Raw genomic sequence first — 18868 nt, 5'->3', positions numbered from 1 at the left:
GCAGGCTGAGCACCAAAGAATGGATGCTTTTGAACTGTGGGGTTTGAGAAAACTCTTAAGACTCCATTGGACAGGAAGGAGATCAAACCAGTCTATCCTAAAGGAAATCAATCCTGAATATTCATTGGAAGGACTGGTGCTGAAGCTCCAATATTTTGGTCACCTGATGCAAAGACCTGACTCCTTGGAAAAGAACCTGATGCTGGGAAAGAGCGAGGGCAGGAAAAGAGGAAGACAGGATGAGATGGTTAGATAAGGTCACTGACTCAATGGACATGAGTTTGAGCATACTCCGAGAGATAGTGAAGGACAGGGAAGACTGGTGTGCTGTAGTCCATGGGGTCGTAAAGAGTTGAGCACGACTTAGTGATGTAACAACAACAAGTGAGTGTGTCCTAAGTGCCAAATATAGATCTGGGGCTCCAGTACAGCAGTGACCACGGTGGACAAGATGTGCTCCCTCACAGAGCTTCCCCAAAGGAAGATGGCAAATGAGTAACCAAATTGAGTGTGTGACATAGGGGAGCATCTACTGAAAACAGAGAGCATTGTTATCCCCAGCTCTTGATTTGGAGGGGCTGATACTCCCCACAAGGGCTCTTGAGAGAGGTCATGTCTCTGTCTATGCCTTCTGACAAGAGAGGGCTAGATTTTGGATTTGGGCTATATGAATAGCCCAAATAGGCTATTTTGGTATTAACATTTTAAATGAAGTTGCCCAGTCGTGTCCGATTCTTTGTGATCCCATGGACTGTAGCCTACCAGGCTCCTCCATCCATGAAATTTTCCAGGCAAGAGTACTGGAGTGGGTTGCCATTTCCTTCTCCAGGGGATCTTCCCAACTCAGGGATCAAACCAAGGTCTCCCACATTGCAGGCAGACACTTTAACATCTGAGTCACCAGGGAAGCCTCTTTTACATTTTATGTGTTTATTTATTTTTGGTTCTGCTGGGTTTTTGTTGCTGTGCGTGGGCTTTCTCTAGTTGTTGGGCTCGGGCTTCTCATTTCAGTGGCTCCTCTTGTTGCACAGGCTCTAGAGCTCGAGGGCTCAGTAGTTGGGGCACATGGCCTAAGTTGCTCTGTGACATGTGGCATTTTCCTGGACCAGGGATCGAACCTTTGTCCCCTGTGTTGACAGGCGGATTCTTAACCTCTGGACCACCAGGGAAGTCCAGATAGGCTTTATCTGGGTTATTTCCTAGAAGAGACATGTCCCTGCTCTCTGAACCTGGACCAAGGCAGGTAAATTTTAGCTCAGACTTCTCTAGGGAGCGGCTGGTTATCCTCAGGGTGGTCTGAGTTAGGGGCCCCTTCTCTCACAGGTGGCATGGCTCTCCTAAGATATACTGAGGGGCACATGTTGTGCCTCCCCAGCCTGGATGGGAAGCATGGAAACATACAAATTTGGGACTTCCCTGGTGGTCCATTGGTTAGGACTCCACATTTCCACTGTATGGGGTGCAGGTTCGATCCCTGGTGGGAATTAAGATCCTGCATGCCGTGTGGCTCAGCCAAAAAAAAAAAAAGAAACATATACATCTCTATTTATGTCATGACTGTAGGAATCACAGGCTTTCCACAAGCACATCTCCACTTCAGCCTGTGCAGACTTGCTTCCTGTGTTTCCCACCTCAGGTCAGGTCCTCACCTTTCTCCCCTAGACTAGAATAAAATTTTCCCATTCAGCCTCCCGCACCCAAACTTGTTTGCTCCCTTTCAACCCTCCTCTGCAGAGCCAGGAGAGTTGCCCATTCTTAGAAGTTTCTGGAACACATCAAATTCTTTCCTGCTTCTGGATCTCTGCCTAGGCCTGTTTCCTTTGGTTGGGTGCTAGCCCCACCTCCTCCTCTGCAGCTAGCTCCACCAGCAGAGCTGTCTACTTTCATCAGGGATGGTTCTTCTTCTTCTTCTTCTTTTTTTTTTTTTAAAGCTTTAACAACTTTATCTTTTTGGCAGCACTGTGCAGCATGTGGGATGCTAGTTCTCGGACCAGGGATTGAACTTGCATCCCCTGTGTTGGGAGCACTAAGTCTTAACCACTGGGCTGCCATCAGGAAAGTCCCAGGGCTGGTTCTTAATCATGGCGCATTGGCAACCAGGTTGTAGATGTTCAGTCCCCGCTGGATCCTTGATGTCACTCAGTTCCTTGCAGCAGGATTCACATCTAGTCTGGTCTTATCTTCTAGGAGCAAAATGGGCCACGCACAAAGCATATCATTTCAGTTTAGATTCCCCCAGAGCAGCCCCTGATACAAAGAATAGGGTTGAGAATGCTCTAGGGTGGGGACCTAGGGAAGTGAGAGAGTAAGGGAGGGAGTCAGTGCAGGGCGTGTCATCAAGCCAGTGATCACTGTGGGTACCTGGAAACCTGAGGAACAGTGCAGAACACTGTGATGGCTGAGTGTGTGTCAGCTTGGCTAGGCCACCGTACCTAGATCCTTGATCAGTATTATTCGAGATGTTTCTGTCAAGGTGTTTTTTTTAGATGAGACTAACATGTATGTCAGCAGACTTTGCATCAGGCAGATTCCTCTCCTTAATGGTGAGGGCCTGACTAGAAAAACTGACCTTCCCTCAGGGATTCTGCCAGCAGTCTGCCTTTGGACTTGGACTATAGCATCAACATCTCTCTGGGTCTTCAGCCTACCAGACTTTCCCACAGATGGTGGACCTTTCAGCCTCGACTTTCTTAAAATCTCTCTCTCTCTCAGTATATATATGATATATATATGTATGTGTGTGTATACATACATACACCTCATGAGTTCTATTTCTCTGAGGGACCCTGACTATTACAAACATGTCAGAGGTGCCCTGGTCAGTCACAGGATACTAATTTCTCAGCAGTTCCAGGCTTGTACGCACATGGACAGAGGGGCTCTGGTGGCCATAGAAAGCCCTTAAGTGAAGCAATTACTGGCAGTGAGAAATCTGGCCCATGAGCTTGGAAAGCTGCCCACAGAGACTGGGTGAGGCACCAATAGCTCCTGCTACAAGCCTGTCCATTGAGTGGAAAGCTTTTCACAACACACTTCTTCATTGCCTTATGGGATGCCATGATAGATTTCTATGACCTGAGTTTGGAACATTGAGCAAGATACTCAACAGCTTTCCCACTTCTAAAACAGAACAAGCTCATAAGACTGTTTGGCAAAATAGTTCACAATGATATAATACATACCAAATATATATGTGCATACATGCATAATACATATTTATTAATAATTAATTGCTATTAACTAATAATAATAGTATATAGAGCACACTACATAAATCACCTCTTGGAACTTCTAAATTTTTTTTTAGAGTGTGGTCTCCAGAGTAGATGTTGGGACTCTAGGTACACTGGCAAACATGGTACTGATACGACCTCTGAGAAACCCTGCCCTTGAATCTGGGCAGCTCTTCTGTCAGTTAAAGGGTTTCCCATCAAATTCAGTCCTTTCCAACTGCCTTTTGCCCTGCCATTTCTACGACTGATAAATATATGTGGAAGGTCCTAGAGCCTTTGTTGAAAATAGAGGCCACGTGATCAGTGAAAAGAAATGGACCCGGAAAATGAACATACCCTGGGGAGAGTGATGTGACCAGCATTTACATCAGGTTTACCTGCCTGGATGCTTCCATGCCTGCCTGTATCCGTGTGAGACTGGCAGGCAGAAGAGTATAGGGCCACCTTCCTCAGACACAGGAAGGGCTATCTGTGTTTACCTCCTGGAGAGTATGAATATCTCTGCGCCACAAAATAATGAATGATTGTGGTCTGAAATCATTTCAGTAGGTGAATTTCAGAACTTAAAAGATGTTTTGACACTGCCTCTTGAAGAAAACAGCATTTATTTCATTGTGGGGTGATTTTTTAGATTTAATTTTTATTTTATATTAGGGGTAGTTGATTTACGATGTGTTAGTTTCAGGTATATAGCAAAGTGATTCAGTTATATTTGTTCTTTTTCAGATTCTTTTCTAATATAGGTTATTACAAAACATTGAGTAGGGATCCCTGTACTATATAGTAGGTCCTTGTTGATTATCTATTTTATATGTATTAATGTGTATATGTTAATCCCAAACTCCTAATTTATCCCTGCCACCCCCCACTTCCCCTTTGGTAACCATAAGTTTTCTAAGCCCATGAGTCTGTTTCTAAAACAGTGTTTATTTAGGAAATTGGAAGCGGTGATTTCATTCTTCCCCATATTCTCAGCTATGAGTTACTTCATGGCTGTATTAAGTTTTCCTCCCTATGGAATTGACCTGATTCATCCTTGCAGCAAGTGAGCCAAGATCCACGGGATGAGACCAATAGAGCAGTGACTTGCTTGGCTCTGGATGGATATTTGTTAACAGGCACGATGAAGGAGGACAACTTGAGGGAATTTCACTTTTTTTCCTGGACACAATTAGGGTTTGTGCACAATGAAGGTCAGAAAAATCCTCAGTACCACTGATAATGCAAACCACTAGATTCCACAGGCAGGATAGCATAGCTGATGTCAAATAAGAATTGTAAAATAAAATCAAATATACAACCAATTTGAAAAGCTTTTGAAAACAGTGTTTTTTTAAAAAAAATTTTGATGGAGAGATTTATTTTAATATATTATGGACAGAAACTCCCAATTGGGATTTCAATGTAGACAAAAACAAGTTGGCTGGAAATTAATGCTCTTGGAATATTGATGGAAACATTTATTCTCCTCCTACGTACCTTTAGATAGCTTAGTTTGCATCATACCCTGTGTTTGGCTGCAATAATTTAAGTAGCAATAACACAAATTATCCACACCATTGACAATGTTCAGTCTTGATGGTGCTCAGTGTTGCTGCTCATACTACTTTGCATTTTGTAAATGCCTCCAGATATATTGGAAAATGTCATGACTCCTCATCTACAGGAAAATCAAAATGCCAGGCAAGCATTTCATTGCTTCCCTGAATTACGGATTGTCTTCTGACTCTAGCCATGTGTGCAATGAAGCCCCACTCTCTACAGTATAATTTCTAAAAGCCAATCAACTTATTTTGTGTTATTCTGGTTCAATTCAAAGGGCATTTAAACCAAGTGTTGAAAATTACAAAGGAGAAGATCAGCCTGTGTATTGGTTAACCACTTATGTGGTCTAAATACTCCTTGTGCAAACTTCTCTAGGAAAATAGAGAAAATATCAGTAGTCATTTAATCAGGCCAAAGGCCTCTGGGTGGGTAGCAGTATTTTTATTTTATCATGGGAAAGTAGTTTATGAGAGGTTCGATATCTTGCCTAAAACCACTCAGCAATTAACTAACAAAGTCAGGAATCAAACCTAGGTGTTTCAGACAAAAATCCATGATTTTTTCATCCCACCCCTGTGCTGTCTCACTGTAATCCAAGTCCAGCTGTATAAACTCTTCTGCTCTTCAAAGCCAGGATGTAGGTTTTTATTTCCTGGGAGATATTGCTGTGGTTTAACTGAGGAAATGACAAACTTGGCAATCTATAGCCTCATTCAGTGAACTAAAAAGTGTTGAGGCAGTCTGATCACGGGTTGGAAAAGAATTTTGACAGAGCATTTCAGAAGGGAGTGTTTTTTAAGAGCAAGGAGCAGAGATAATGAAGGCATTGCAAATGCAGCGGGTCGGCCTCCTGACAAACCAGGGAGAATTGACGCTTTTCATGGGTTAGAAGCCAATTTTTATACCCTTGAAACAAAGAAAATGTCTGCTGGAAGGTTGGCATTAAGTGATTGGTTAGGTCACTATAGGATGATTACTGGGGTGAGCATTTTTGCCTAATTTGGGGTCAGGAAGGCTGCTGGTGATGATGATCAGGGGGAGGTTTTGGCTACAAAGGGGCTCAGTCAGCTTTGGAGGTGACCTTGGTTCTAGGTTCCATTTCTGTGGCCTTGGTGCAAGGCCTTGCACTTGTGGCCTTGGGGCAGGACCCCATATTCCTCTTTCTTTTTCTCTATGGGTCAAATCTTCGGTCCCTTAACACACTGCTCATTTCTTGGGGAAAGGGGTGAAGACCTCTCTGGCTTCTTCAGGCTGGATAGGGATCTCATGAGGTCCTGGGTCCTAATGCCTGCTCTCTGTCAGGGTGCATTTATGGAGGGAGATGAGAGTCCACAGAATGACAAGGTGGCTTGTTCCAGCATTGTCTGTGTGTTGCCTGGCTGGTATGCTTGTTATAGTACTATCTGGAGATTTATTTGTTGTATTCTAGAAGAAGCAAACTTAATAAGAAGGTTAAAGAGACATGGCCCAAAGATGAATAGAAGTAGAAAGTCTGCCAAGGGGCCTAGAAGAGGGGCTACCCAGGAGAACCAGGAGCAGACACTGGTCTGTGATGTTGGTGTTTATTTAGGTATGAGAAGATGTAAGAATTAGGGCTCATGAAAATCTTTACCTGAAAACATCTCATAATCTGAAGACCTGTTCTGCCAGTTTTCCCAGAGTAGGGAGTGCCTTTTCTCTGGCTTCCACCCTGAACTTCTTTTAGGGCTGTTGAAGGTCAGCAGCTACAGTGGCACAGCACCTTCATGGCTATATTTTGACCATGTTTAGGGGGGCATTTCATGACCATTTTGCCCCACAGTGCTAGGAATGCTCATTCCCAGGTCTGGAAAAGATTTTTTTTTTTTCTGATAGACCACTCAATGTGCTATTCTTGAACTAGGCTATGATAGTAGCAAATGTCCTGGACTGTATCTGCCTTACTAGTAGTCCAGGAAAATATTTCCTATTGTTGCATCTTCCCATATCTAGAGTTATATTATTACAATCATTGATTTCATATGGAACTACATATGATCATTTTATTAGAGGCCCAATCACATGTTTGGTAATGTAAGAGACAACAGTTTTGTAAAATAGGTAATAAAAAAATAATATAGCTAGCAGTATTAGTAGATATACCCATCTGAATGCAGAGTTCCAAAGAATAGCAAGGAGACATAAGAAAGCCTTCCTCAGCGATCAACGCAAAGAAATAGAGGAAAACAACAGAATGGGAAAGACTAGAGATCTCCTCGGGAAAATTAGAGATACCAAGGGAATATTTCATGCAAAGATGGGCACAATAAAGGACAGAAATAGTATGGACCTAACAGAAGCAGAAGATATCAAGAAGAGGTAGCAAGAACACACAGAAGAACTATACAGAAAAGATGTTAATGACCCAGACAACCACGATGGTGTGATCACTCACCTAAAGCCAGACATCTTGGAATGTGAAGTCAAGTGGGCCTTAGGCAGCATCACTATGAACAAAGCCAGTGGAGGTGATGGAATTCCAACTGAGCTACTTCAAATCCTAAAACAATATGCTGCTAAAGTGCTGCACTCAGTATGCCAGCAAATTTGGAAAACTCAGCAGTGGTCACAGAACTGGAAAATATCAGTTTTCATTCCAATCCCAGTGAAGGGCAATGCCAAAGAATGTACAGACTACTGCACATTTTTTCTCATTTCACATGCTAGAAAGGTAATGCTCAAAATCGTCCAAGCTAGGCTTCAGAAGTATGTTAAACAAGAACTTCCAGATGTACAAGCTGGATTTAGCAAAGGCAGAGGAACCAGAGATCAAATTGTGAACATCCACTGGATCACAGAAAAAGCAAGGGAATTCCAGAAAAAGTCTACTTCTGCTTCATTGACTATGCTAAAGCCTTGGACTGTGTGGATCACAACAAACTGGAAAATTCTTAAAGAGATGGGAATATCAGACCACATGACCTGCATCATGAAAACCTGTTTGCAGGTCAAGAAGCAACAGTTAGAATCGGACATGGAGTTGGTGGGAATGCAAACTAGTACAGCCGCTATGGAAAACAGTGTGGAGATTTTTTAAAAAACTGGAAATAGAACTGCCATATGACCCAGCAATCCCACTTCTGGGCATACACACTGAGGAAACCAGATCTGAAAGAGACACGTGCACCCCAATGTTCATCGCAGCACTGTTTATAATAGCCAGGACATGGAAGCAACCTAGATGCCCATCAGCAGATGAATGGATAAGGAAGCTGTGGTACATATACACCATGGAATATTACTCAGCCATTAAAAAGAATTCATTTGAACCAGTCCTAATGAGATGGATGAAGCTGGAGCCCCTTATACAGAGTGAAGTAAGCCAGAAAGATAAAGAACATTACAGCATACTAATACATATATATGAAATTTAGAAAGAAGGTAACGATAACCCTATATGCAAAACAGAAAAAGAGACACAGAAATACAGAACAGACTTTTGATCTCTGTGGGAGAATGTGAGGGTGGGATATTTCAAAAGAACAGCATGTATGCTATCTATGGTGAAACAGATCACCAGCCCAGGTGGGATGCATGAGACAAGTGCTCGGGCCTGGTGGAGAGGGAGGTGGGAGGGGGGATCGGGATGGGGAATACGTGTAAATCCATGGCTGATTCATATCAATGTATGACAAAACCCACTGAAATGTTGTGAAGTGATTGGCCTCCAACAAATAAAAAAAATAAAAATAAAAAACAAAAACAAATAAACAAAAATAAATAAATAGGTATACTTTATTAATGTAAAAAAAAAAAAAAAAGAATCGGACATGGAACAACGGACTGGTTCCAAATTGGGAAAGGAGTACGTCAAGGCTGTATATTGTCACCCTCCTTATTTAACTTATATGCAGGGTACATCATGCAAAATGCTGGGCTGGATGAGGCACAAGCTAGAATTAAGATTGCCAGGAGAAATATCAATAACCTCAGATATGCAGATGATACCACCCTTATGGCAGAAAGCAAAGAGGAACTAAAGAGCCTCTTGATGAAAGTGAAAGAGGATAGTGAAAAAGCTCGCTTAAAATTCAACATTAAAAAAATGAAGATCATGGCATCCAGTCCCATAACTTCATGGTAAATAGTTGGGGAAACAATGGAAACAGTAACAGACTTAATTTTCTTGGCCTCCAAAATCACTGCAGATGGTGTCTGCAGCCGTGAAATTAAAAGACACTTGCTCCTTGGAAGAAAAGGAGCATATTACCAACCTAGACCATATTACCATATGACCAACCTAGACATCATATCAAAAAGCAGAGACGTTAACTTTGCTGACAAAGGTCCATCTAGTCAAAGCTATGGTTTTTCAGTAGTTATGTATGGATGTGAAAGTTGGACCATAAAGAAAGCTGAGCACTGAAGAATTGATGCTTTTGGACTGTGGTGTTGGAGAAGACTCTTGAGAGTCCCTTGGACTGCAACGAGATCAAATCAGCCAATCCTAAATGAAATCAACCCTGAATGTTCATTGGAAGGACTGATTCTGAAGCTGAAATTCCAATACTTTGGCCACCTGATGGGAAGAACTGACTCACTGGAAAAGAGTCAACTCACATGATGCTGAGAAAGATTGAGGGCAGAAGGAGAAGGGAGTGACAGAGGATGAGATGGTTGGATGGCATCACTGACTCGATGAAGATGAGTTTGAGCAAGCTCCAGATTTGGTGATGGACCAGGAAGTGCTGCAGTCCATGGGGTCGCAGAGTCAGACAGGACTGAGTGACTGAACTGACTGATTAGCAAGGTCATAAGTAAGAATTTAAGAACTTTCTTGAGGTATAGCCCAGTATATCCCATGTCATCTGACTTAGTCCATTAAATGACTGTAGCCTGGTGTTAATCTCCTGGTTGTAGATCATGAAGCATCTGATATTTATCCAAAGATTGATTATGAAGTTAGGCTTCAGAAACAAACTTAGGATATCCTTTTAATACTTTAAATTTTGTAACACTACGGCATAATAACAAGGAATTATCTGGCAAGTGAGTCTTAGTAGACACAGACATTAATTGACAATTAGAATTTAATATTTAGTGAAACATAATTTTTTTCTAAAGTTACCTCCACTTAAAAAAAAATACAGCCAAGACTAATTTGTTTTGAGAATAAGTTTAGCCCATTATCTATGTAAGCTTTTACATTGGCTGGTGTATTTCCTTAGAAGTAGCCTTGGACTGAATTCCCAAAGGCCTCTCAAGGCCAAGAAAGCCACGCCATCTGATTTTGCCTAGATGGATTTTTTTTCTAGAGGTCCTCAAAATATTTTGAGATTCTTGTATATGTCAGGAGACAGTCTTTTATTTACCTGTTAAGGCTGTTCAGAACCAAAATGTCTCAAATTTCTGGAGGGACAAGGCAGAGAGAAAAGAAAAATGTTTTAATTTTATCTACTTGTTTAAATTACCAAATTGCTTTAAACCATAAGTAGTTTGAGAAAAGTTTCTTTATATCTCAGAACAAAGATTAGAAACCAGTAATATGTCAGATAAAAAGTCATGAAAATTATAATCATGTTTAGCAGTTATTTAATCCAATGTAATTAATCTTTGTTCTTTGTTTGACCTTGTCTGATAATTGAGGATGATAGTGACAGTGTTAGTTTTAAGTTGATAAGTTGTGGTTAAGGTTTGTATGATTTGTCAAGTGAAGTGGATGCCTTGATCACTGGAGATTGTAGAAAGTATACCCCAGGTCGGGTATATAATTTTAGCCCTTTTTTTTTCCCACTGTGAGGACATTAACCCTGCAACTAGAGAAGGCTTTATTCCATCAAATAAAAATGAGGTTTTTTTTCAGAGAGCCAGGAAAAGCCAAGTGACTGTCTTGGATTTCCCATAGCCCTGACTGTATGATTTACAGTCATTGCTTATCTATTTTAAATTCCCTGATTTAGAAGTAGATAAGGGGTTAATTTTTGTAGAAGCAGAAAGAGCTTTATCTGTGTGTGCCATAAATTTCATAGATCATTGTGAAATAATGCTTAGTCATCTTATCAAAATAACAAATGATTTTAAAAATTAAATCACTTAAAGGCAAAGAAATTCATACAGTGTATTATCAAAAGCAACATTTCAAGAAAATTTTATTCTTTTAATAGAGGAAATAGAATTCCAATGTGGTACCTTTTTATATTTGTTGTGAAACACTAATCACTTAGCCAAAGTAAAAGTAAAAGACTTCAAAGGCAGCTCAATATTTTAAGAAAACTTGTCTTATATATAAAACTCTTTTCTCAGAGTTGGTTTTCCACAAACCTTTTTTTCCCCCCCCCAAATGTTCTGTATTCATCACTCTATTTGTCCATTCAGAGAATAGCCAACTGTAAGTCAGACTTATTTCCTTTCCCCTTAATAAAATGTAATTCCATTCCTCATACCTTTTTATTAAAAACACACACCCTACTTTCCTTAAGCAATCATGAACTGTCCTTTATATCAGCGCTCTGTAGACTGGTAAACATACATCACACAAAACTCTTACTTCATTTGCATTTTCTTTCCTTAAAAGTTTCTTCACATTGCTGATAGATTTGCAATAGATATAATAATATCTTATTAAACCTAGGCACAGTAAAAGTATTACACTTAATGTTGATGAACCTTAAGATATATCTATATTAGTTAGATTAACAAATAAGCATTAATACAAGGCATTGATTTAATATTGACTATTTCCAAATTCATGTGAACCTGAAATTCATTTAATTCCTCTTGTATTTAGAATTGTTTGATTTCTAAGCTCTTACTTTTATTTAGGCCAATTAAATAAGAGCTTATTTACAAAGTAACTCCAGCAATATTATCCAAATACAGAGACGCACATTAAGACACACATAAAGCCAGACAGACAAAGATCTTATAGTTTTCCACTTGAGATTTAAAATGTCTCTTTGTCCCCCTTTTTTCCTTGGCTTGAAGTTCTGTTAATCTGCCCAAGGCTGAAGTCTCAGGCAGTGTGGGAGATTTCAAAGACATGATAAGAGTTAACTTCAGGCTGTTTTCCTAGGCATGTTTCTGTTTTCTCAGGGTTGGTGCTCAAAAAAAAAAAAAAAAAAAGTTTAAGAAGCCAGCTTTTTCTAATGGTACATGCAAAAAGAACTAGTTTCATAATTTCGAAAAGGTTTGATTTTAATCAGCTTTCTCTGGAGTCTAAAGAATATCATGGCCATCCTGTGTCAAAAATGTCCTCTCTCTTTTGTGTGGTCATAGTTTCATAGCTAAAATATAGACCAAATAGTGCCCAAATTGGCTCTGATGACAGGGGCTGATAAGGTTGTCCCAGCAAGGATTGTTCCTCTGGAGACGTAGGGTCTTAGTTTGATCAGAAGAACTTGAAGGAATAAGAAAACTTTGCAGGAGTTGGAGAAGTTTCATTTTCTTCCCTCCATCCCTCTACCCCTTTCAGCCCCCCATACTGGGAGATAGGAGGAATTAGAACGGGATTCTTTAGAATGTTAGGAGAGTTGTTTATTCCCCCCCCCCCCCCCCACCCCCTGCCAGGATTTTGATTATAGGAGAAAGTCCTGGGCTAGGAGATTTGATGAAGAGGGAGATGAGGGGGATGGGGTGGATAGTGGAAACAGAAAGATACATGTGTTATGAGTCCCTTAGATCCAGATTCTGACTGACTGCTATAAAGGTTTGAGCATAAGGAACTGCAAAACAGATCAAGTTGGAGGATTGTGTTATAATTTAGTGTGCCATTAAGAGGCCATTTTTCTTGGTTCCCTAATTTGTACCGGATCTAAGTTTTGTTGTAAAAAAATCTCAGTCTCTTCTTTTTAAGATTTTCAGGGTCAAATTTTTTTCCAGTTCTTGAGAATATAGCCTAGAGGTGAATCTGAGGGAGTGTCTTGAGACGGACCCAAACCCATTCTTAGGCAAAGGGCCATAGAACGGAGGTCCTGAGAGTTCACCAGCCTCAGACGGCGTTCCAACCACCCCAGTGAACTCTCTGAGTGCAACTGAAGCATTGTGTGGCTAATGGCACAAATGTCCAACTGTCCTAACAATCACATCTGACAGTGAATGGTGATCCCTGCTATGTGACAGAGAGTGGCATAAACTGTGCAACTTGGCACAAGCCTGGGCACAAACCCTGTGAAAAAGTACCTGGCAGCTAGGGCAGGAAAGAGGTTCTGAAAAGAGGCTCTCAGAACCAGCTGAGTGACTCACCTTTTGAGATTCCCTGCAATGTGGAAGGCACACTTTGGGATGACTCAGAGGTGGCTCCTGTAAATTAATCTGGATTGAAGAAGGAAAAGAAATGCAAAAAGGCAAAATGGTTGTCTGAGGAGGCCTTACAAATAGCTGAGAAAAGAAAAGACATGAAAGGCAAAGGAAAAAAGGAAAGATAAACCCATTCGAATGCAGAGTTCCAAAGAATAGCAAGGAGAGATTAGAAAGCCTTCCTCAGTGATCAATGTAAAGAAATAGAGGAAAACAATACAATGGGAAAGACTAGAGATCTCTTAAAAAAAAAATCAGAGATACCAAGGGAACATTTCATGCAGAGATGGGCTCAATAAAGGACAGAAATGGTATGGAGCCAACAGAAGCAGAAGATATTAAGAAGAGGTGGCAAGAATATACAGAAGAACTGTACAAAAAAAATCTTCAGGACCCAGATAATCATGATGGTGTGATCACTCACCTAGAGCCATACATCCTGGAATGCAAAGTCAAGTGGGTCTTAGGAAGCATCACTATGAACAAAGCTAATGGAGGTGATGGAATTCCAGCTGAGCTAATTCAAATCCTAAGAGATAATGCTGTGAAAGTGCTGCACTCAGTATGCCAGCAAATCTGGAAAACAGCAGTGGCCACAGGACTGGAAAAGGTCATTTTTCATTCCAATCCCAAAGAAAGGCAATGCCAAAGAATGCTCAAACTACTGCACAATTGCACTCATCTCACATGCAGCAAAGTAATGCTCGAAATTCTCCAAATGAGGCTTCAACAATACATGAACCATGAACTTCAAGATATACAAGCTGGATTTAGAAAAGGCAGAGGAACCAGAGATCAAATTGCCAAAATCTATTGGATCATCGAAAAAGCAAGAGAGTTCCAGAAAAACATCTATTTCTGCTTCATTGACTATGCCAAAGCCTTGGCCTGTGTGGATCACAGCAAACTGTGAAAAATTCTTAAAGAGAAGGGAATACCAGACCACTTTACCTGCCTCTTGAGAAATCTGTATGCAGGTCAGGAAGCAACAGTTAGAACTGGACATGGAACAACAGACTGGTTCCAAGTCGGGAAAGGAGTACGTCAAGACTGTATATTGTCACCCTGCTTATTTAACTTATATGCAGAATATATCATGCAAAATGCTGGGCTGGATGAAGCACAAGCTGGAATCAAGATTGCTGGGAGAAATATCAATAACCTCAGGTATGCAGATGACACCACTCTTATGGCAGAAAGCAAAGAGGAACTAAAGAGCCTCTTGATGAAAGTGAAAGAGGAGAGTGAAAAAGTTGGCTTAAAGCTCAACATTCAGAAAACTAAGATCATGGCATCTGGTCCCATCACTTCATGAGAAATAGATGGGGAAACAGTGGAAACAGTAAGAGAATTTTTTTGGGCTCCAAAATCACTACAGATGGTGACTGCAGCCATGAAATTAAAAGACGCTCGCTCCTTGGAAGAAAAACTATGACCAACCTAGACAGCATATTAAAAAGCAGAGACATTACTTTGCCAACAAAGGTCTGTCTAGTCAAGGCTATGGTTTTTCCAGTAGTCACGTATGAATGTGAGAGTTGGATCATAAAGAAAGCTGAGTGCCAGAGAATTGATGCTTTTGAACTGTGGTGTTGGAGAAGACTTTTGAAAGTCCCTTGGACTGCAAGGAGATCCAACCAGAGCATCCTAAAGGAGATCAGTCCTGGGTGTTCATTGGAAGGACTGATGCTGAAGCTGAAACTCCAATACTTTGGCCACCTGTTGTGAAGAATTGACTAACTGGAAAAGACCCTGATGCTGGGAAAGATTTAAGGCAGGAGGAGGAGGGAACAATAGAGGATTAGATTGTTGGATGGCATCAGTGACTCAATGGACATGAGTTTGAGTAAGTTCCGGGAATTGGTGATGGACAGGGAAGCCTGGCATGCTGCAGTCTATGGGGTTAGAAAGAGTCAAACATGACTGAGTGACTAAACTGACTGACTAGCTTCTGTACTCTGACACCAAATTAATTTTTCAAGACACTTCTGGGTGAAGTAGAGAAGAATAGCTTTATTGTTTTGCCAGGCAAAGGGGGCCACAGTGGGCTTATGCCCTCAAAACTATGTGTCTCTACCTGGAGGGGATTGTGAGGAGTTTTATAGGAATGGTTCAAAGAGGGTGTGTTCAGTGTGTGGACATTCTTCTTATTGGTTGGTGATGAGGCAAGTGGGAGTCAGCATCAGATCCCATCTGGGATCTACTGGTGGGCACTATACTGTTATCTTCAGCCTGGTGAGGGTTTCAGTATCTTCAAAACAGCTCAAAGATGGTTGTATCACTTGAGGGGAAAACAAGACCTTGCCCTAAAGTTGCACTATTGTTTCTTTGGACTGTTCCTCCATTGTCTCCCCATCCCCTCTCTTCCCTGATTAGCAATTGTTTCAGCCTACTCATTTGAACTCAGGGAAAGTCATGAAGGCTGAATGAAGCCAAGAAGTGGGGGACACAGAAAAGCTTTTGTGCCCATGAGCCCTGCAGGGTCCTGCTCCATGTCAGTTCCTGGGAAGGCCTTGTGTTTGAGGCAAGGCTGTTCCAAAGAGAACTGCACATTGCTTCCTTCGGTTTGGAATAACACAGCCTGTTGACTGGTAGGGAGAATCCAGTAGCTACAGCAGATGCTGTCGGCTGCCAGCCTGACATCCACCCCCAGCATCTCCCACACACTCTTCTGGTGTTCCCAAATATGTACCTCCTAATGTTCATACATTCTGGATTTCAGAGGAGGCTAGCCCACTTGTTCCCAGGGATGGGTTTGATTGGTATAATCAGAAAACTTTTTCCTTGAAGGTAATAGGATTAGGCAAAGGTAGAGTGACACAGTGAAGGTGAGAAATTGGAGGCTGGAGTCTTTCTTAAAAGTTCCTTCTTTCTTTCTTTTGTATAGAAGTATAGTTGACTTACAATGTTGTGTTAATTTCTGATGTACAACAAAGTGACTCAGTTATACAATATATATACACACATTCTTTTTTATGTTCTTTTGCATTATGATTTATCATAGAATATTGAGTATAGTTCTCTGTGCTATACAGTAGGACCTTGCTGTTTATCCATTCTTTCTGTCTATAGCTTACCTATGCTAACCCCAACCTCCTATTTTCCCATCCCCAACCCCCTTCTCCTTGGCAACCAGTCTATGTCCATGGTTCTCTTACCGCCAAAATCTTGGCTTTCTCTGCACACTGAAGCCAAATAAAAAAATATGGAGATAGAGTTTGGAGGAGATAGAAAGATAACTTTAATCCTCAGACAGCTGAGAGGAGAACGCTGCAGACTAGTGCCCCAAGAACTGTGCCTTCCTCTTGCATGGGGAACCGAGAGACTTGATAGGTGGGGTTCACAGTCTGGGGTATGTAATAAGAAAAAAGAACCTTACATTCTTCTATTTCTTGCAATGTTTCAAAACATTCATATCTGGGGTCAGGTGATCCGGTGATTGGGTTTTACAGTCTGATAGTCCAGTAATTGGGTCTGTTTTTTTCTGGTTTGTTGTACCATGGCCTTCTTCCTGAAATGGGAAAAACTACAGGAGTGATAGTCCAGTAATTGGGTCTGTTTTTTTCTGGTTTGTTGTACCATGGCCTTCTTCCTGAAATGGGAAAAACTACAGGAGTGGTCTGTAAAGGGTGTGTGGTGAAGGTAAGCACCATGTACAGGGTGTAATTAGCATAGAGTTAAAGTGTAATAGCAGGATAGAGCTCATGCAGAGTAAGGGAGCGATAGGTACAGGATGTAAATGACATAGTGTCAGGTTAGTTTTGGGAAAAGAAAATTTAGAGACTATAGATTAAGGACAGTTAAAGTAAAACTAAGAGTGATTAGCTCTTTCAGACCCATTCATGTTTCTTCTCTGGCCTATTCACTGTTCTCTTTATTTTTTTTGTTGTTCTCAGGAAAGGGGGGGAAGAAAAGAGAAACTTATTCCTCTTTTTTCCATTTCACTGCAACAATTCTATTTCACAGATTGGTTCATTTGTCATATTTTAAATTCCACATAGAAGTGATTATATGGTATTTATACTTTGTGACTTACTTCACTTACTATGATCATCTCTAGTTGCATCCAGATTGCTGCAAATGGTATTATTTTATTCTTTTTCATGACTGAGTAATGTTATATACCTGAACCACATCTTCTCTATCCATTCATCACTTAAAGGACATTTAGATTGTTTCCTTGTCTTGGCTATTGTGAGTAGCGAAAGACTCATTCTTCAGTTACAGGAAAGAGACAAAACCTCTTCTGACTCTGGCTGTTTACCAGCTTGTGATCCCTGGAATGGTGATTCCAACTGCAGGATGAGAATTAGAGTTAAATTGAATGAGCTGGAGTCATCAAAAGGGTAGACTAGGATCCCATCATTTTGAACCTATCCAGGAGCTCCCCTGCCCATTTAAAATTTTTTTATGTGAAATAATTTTCTTGTAGTTGCAGCCAGAGCTGGTTTTCTGTTACCGATAGCTTAGATATTCTACTTGGGAGTATGGCTGAGAGTGAATCTCTGGTCTTTTGGAAGGGCTTTTGGGCAACCTCATAGTTTTAAAATGCCTAGTCTAATTGAGAAACACTCCTGGACAAAACTGATGCATTTCCATAGCTGGTGGCTCCTCCTTGATTTCACAACTGATTTCCAAGAGGCCTTGGGACCTCTCAGATCAGTTTAGTTGTGCTATCTTTTTTGTTTCTAAAAGTGCTTTCAATTCTGAGAGAACACTATCTTCCAAGCACTCTCCATTTATTGGTAGTTTGTATTTTCCGATTGCCCAAGTTTTAGGTGTTAATGGTAGAAAACAACAAAAAGGATGCAAACAAAAATCACTTGTGATCTTAGTATTTAGCTATTTGACCTATATGTTGGGTATGTGTGTGTGTTTCTGATTCATTTTTTCCCCCTTTCAAAAATGTGCTCATTATGTATATAGTTTTACATCCCAACTCAAAACTGTTCATGAGGTTATTTTTCATACATCATTAAATGTATTTTAGACCTTGCTTAATGAGTACACATTAATTTATTGCATGAATATGTAATAAATTATAAACTGGTTATACTTTACATGAAGGATGCATTCATGACAGTCTTACATAATTTAGACTCTGCATAATTCAGGATTCTTTTTCATAAATAGGAATACTCAAGCAGTTTCTCCATGTATTAATAACAAACACCACTGACATTTAGCTTTGGACCATGATTCCTGAAGCACTTAAAATCTGAAGGTCATTTACGTTATTTCTGAAGACATCAACAAATGTTGGAACACTTATTGTGATCTGGCCACCTGTCTAGGCTTTGGGGTTGGATAGGAGTTGACTTTATAGTGGGAGACAAAAAAGAAATATCTTAAGATTTATCTGTTTATCATTTTTATTACATTAAAAGGTATGGTAATAGGCAAGGGGAAAAAGAAAAAACTTGTACAGGGCAGGTGAGATCAAAATTGCCAGAGTCTAAGCAGTGGTGTGGTCATGAGTCGCTGGCTTTACAGACCATTGAGAACCTACTTAGTCTTTCCTATCAGCAAAATGCTTTTCTTTATGACTGATGAAGCCATTGACTTATGAGGATTAACTTATCATAGTGGTTGGTCAAAGAGTCTGGCAGGAGATACTCAAATGATGTCTCCTTCAGTTCAGTCACTCAGTCGTGTCCGACTCTGCGACCCCATGAATCGCAACACGCCAAGCCTCCCTGTCCATCACCAACTCCCGGAGTTGACTCAAACTCATGTCCATTGAGTCGGTGATGCCATCCAGCCATCTCATCCTGCCCCCAATCCCTCGCAGCATTAGGGTCTTTTCCAATGAGTCAATTCTTCACATGAGGTGGCCA

The sequence above is a fragment of the Dama dama genome, chromosome 24 (genome assembly GCF_033118175.1).
Source record: "Dama dama isolate Ldn47 chromosome 24, ASM3311817v1, whole genome shotgun sequence".
NCBI lineage: Eukaryota > Metazoa > Chordata > Mammalia > Artiodactyla > Cervidae > Dama > Dama dama.
This window is presented reverse-complemented; position numbering follows the sequence as displayed.